Here is a 3,132-nt window from a genome sequence, read left to right as displayed (position 1 = left end):
CCTGTTAGGAACTGGGCCACACAGCAGGAGGTGAGCAGCAAGTGAGCGAGCAAAGCTTCATCTGTATTCGCAGCCGCTCCCTAGCACTAGCATCTCCTCTTCAGCTCCAACTCAAATTATCGGGCATTAGATTCCCATAGGAGCACTGACCAGTCCCTGTTGCCAAAGAGATTGGGGACCACTGCCTTAGATGTAGCACCAATTTGTTTCTGAGAGCCTTTGAGTTGGTTTGATCTTCTTTCTGACAACTGCAGCCAAAAATTCTAAATCAAAACTCTACTACTGCCATGCCACCCTGAACAAGCCTGATCCCATCTTATCTCAGAATCTAAGCAGGGTTGGTCCTGGTTAGTACTTGGATGGGAGACTACCTAGGAAGACCAGATGCTGTAGGTGTAAAAAATAAAAAATAAGGGATTGTAAGCTGACAATGTCCTTGCAGTCTGTGAGGTCAACCAAGGGTTGCCTCGTCTAAAAACAAAAAACAAACAAACAAACAAACAAAAAGATTCAAAATCTATTACTCTGCCAGGCCCACAAAGATGGATTCCCATAACTTGAGCCCCCTTCCCACTTCAGATGACTCTGGGGGGCTCCCCTGGGACCATATTGGTAAATCTGCCTATCAGGTGTAGCTGGCTTCTTTCTCCAGGAGAGCACCAAGCCCTCTATGAACTGAAGCTCATGAGTGGTTTCCACGCCTCTCACTAAACAAGTTCCTTTGAGGGCACATGGGGACACTTGGAAGGTGGTCCCCAAGAGAGGCCACGCAGCTGGATAGGTAGGACATGGAGGTGGCCCATGAAGACACTGTATGGTCTGAGTCTCAGTCCTCAGAGGATGAGCAGGGCATACTATGAGAGCCTGGAACAAGGCGGGACTGTGTGTGGGATTCCCAGGGTCTGCGCCCAATCAGACCACCAGCCTCATGACATAGGGCAAGGACCTTTCCTCATAGCAAGTCCTGACCAGAAATGGGTCCAGCTCCCCGTGAAAGGGGCCAGAGGCAGAGAGTTAGAAAATAGAGAAGAAATCCATCAGATGGCTGTGGTCAGCATGGGACAAGAAATGGGGAGACAGTGCAGGCCCTTCAGGGGACCCTCTGCCCGCCTCAGAAGTATCATCATCCCATTCAACTCACCAATCGTTGTGCAGCTGGCAGCCCCATCGGCGGCACAGAGGGCATTGAGGATGCCAGGGTCTTCTTCTCAAATCGCCTCAGAAGATAGTCATAGCAAGTGAGGCAGACTGCCAGAATGGCAATGGCATGGAGCTTTGTCAAGGACAGATTCCCTTGTGCCAGGGGACTTGAATGGGGAGCAGAGATGGGCAGGATCCTCAACTGCAGGTAAAGGAAGACACCCTAGGAAATAGAGTGGCAGGGCCAGGCAGCAGTTCCCAGGACCCTGTCCTGGCTCAGAGCGCTAAAGCCTGGCCTTCCTCATGCCACCTCAAGAGCCCTCAGGAGAAGCCTAGAGGACAGCCAAGAACCACAGCCGGCCCTTCTCTGAATGTTCTGACCCCATCCCAGGGTGTGGTCATTCTTCTGTCCCCCTGCCCCACAAGCCACCCACCAGCTTGCCACCCTAGCTGAGATTAGTTGGGGAGTCAGTCTGAGAGCATTCTCCAGGACACAGCCATCTCTTCACTGGGCTTTTCCTCCACACATGATGTCCTTATGGACCAGGCCCTTTCTTGGCTGTGACACCATGTGGCAGCAAGAAGCCCTAAGGTCGTCCTCTCTCACACACCCACATGCAGTCCACTAGCAAAGCTTGTTGGCCTCATCCTGAAAATCGATCCAGAATCCAATCACATCTCCCATGTGCCCTGCTCCATCTTGTGCAGGCCACTGCCATCACTCACTGGGTTAAAACAATACCTCTGACTCCCGCCGCACGTTGCCTCCACGCTCGCTGCTCAGCAGCCAGAATAAACCTGCTAAGATACAGGCCCAATCGCGTCATTCCTCTGCTCAAGACCCTCCATCTCCCTCCAAGTAAAAGCCAAAGTTCCTGCTGGCTTCATCTCAGCACTGCGCTGCCTGACATTCTACATACTTGTTTGTTCATCTGTTGTCTAGCGTCACCACCAGAATGTTCCCTCTGTGGGCAGAGAGTGTGCATTCTTCATTGCTGTGTGCTTAGTGGCTAGGACCCGGAAGAATCTCAACACTTACCTGTTAAGTAAATGAGTGAATGGTGCACAGAGAAGGGAGCCACCTGACGAGGCTGTTTGAGTGCACAAGTATAGGGAGCTGAGTCAGGAGGTGAGGACGGAGCCACAGGGTACTGTAGGCCATGGTGAGGAGTTTGGGGTTTATCCCGAGGGTCTCACAAAGCCTTTGGAGCGTCTTCAGCAAGACAGTGAGCTAACTTCATTCATATTTTTAAAATGTCAGTACACAGCACCCGGAGCTGAAGTGAGAAATCCGAGAAAGGCCACAGAGATGGGCCAGGTAAGCCAGGTAAGCCTGACCCAGCCCAGGATGGGGGCGGAGCAAATGGGCGGGCTAGAGCAGGAACCCGAGGAGGGCAGACAAAGGCCCACACCCCGTAGGCATGCTCCCAGCTCTGTATTATATCCCAGCACCTTCATAACCTAGAAGTGCTGAGAGAAGCTTCTGGCTGTTCTGCAGGGTGGTTGGAGCTCTGGGAAGGCTTCACTGAGGAGGCAGTGTCTGCAGATGTGAACCGCCCATCCACACAGTACCCTCAGTGTAACTCCGTGCTGGGACCCTCCACACACAAAATCCAGACCGGCCCCTCCTCCGAGACCTAAGCCCCGCCCACCATGCTTTGAGCGACCAGAGAAGGAGGAGCTCAGCTGAGGTGGGAGCGAGGAGATGATGGCCAGCCCAGTTCCACCCAAGAACTGGGCTGGCCATCACTGGAGGACTGGATTTTGGCAGTCCTCACAGAGGGACGTCCCCTTGGCCTGTGCTTCAGGAGGGTGGCTACCGGCCAGATCAGCCACGTTCACACTGTCAAGTTCCGCCCAAAATCTCTGCAGAGGTGTGGGTGGTAGTGGATCTAGGCCCCACTCTCCCACGAGGCGATCGGAGCACAGCGCTCACCACCACGAGGGGGTGGCTGGGGTCCTGTGAGTGCAAGGAGGGAGAGGCTGCTCACT

The 3,132-nt window shown here is 53.6% G+C and overlaps 1 pseudogene; it reads left to right on the top strand.

Annotated features, from left to right (window-relative positions):
* The first annotated feature begins 277 nt into the window (after positions 1–277).
* Positions 278–396, top strand: LOC118606139 (annotated as a pseudogene).
* Positions 397–3,132: the final 2,736 nt, after the last annotated feature.

Source organism: Rousettus aegyptiacus, unplaced genomic scaffold (genome assembly GCF_014176215.1).
Source record: "Rousettus aegyptiacus isolate mRouAeg1 unplaced genomic scaffold, mRouAeg1.p scaffold_m13_p_7, whole genome shotgun sequence".
In the NCBI taxonomy this organism is placed as follows: domain Eukaryota; kingdom Metazoa; phylum Chordata; class Mammalia; order Chiroptera; family Pteropodidae; genus Rousettus; species Rousettus aegyptiacus.
This window is presented reverse-complemented; position numbering and strand designations above follow the sequence as displayed.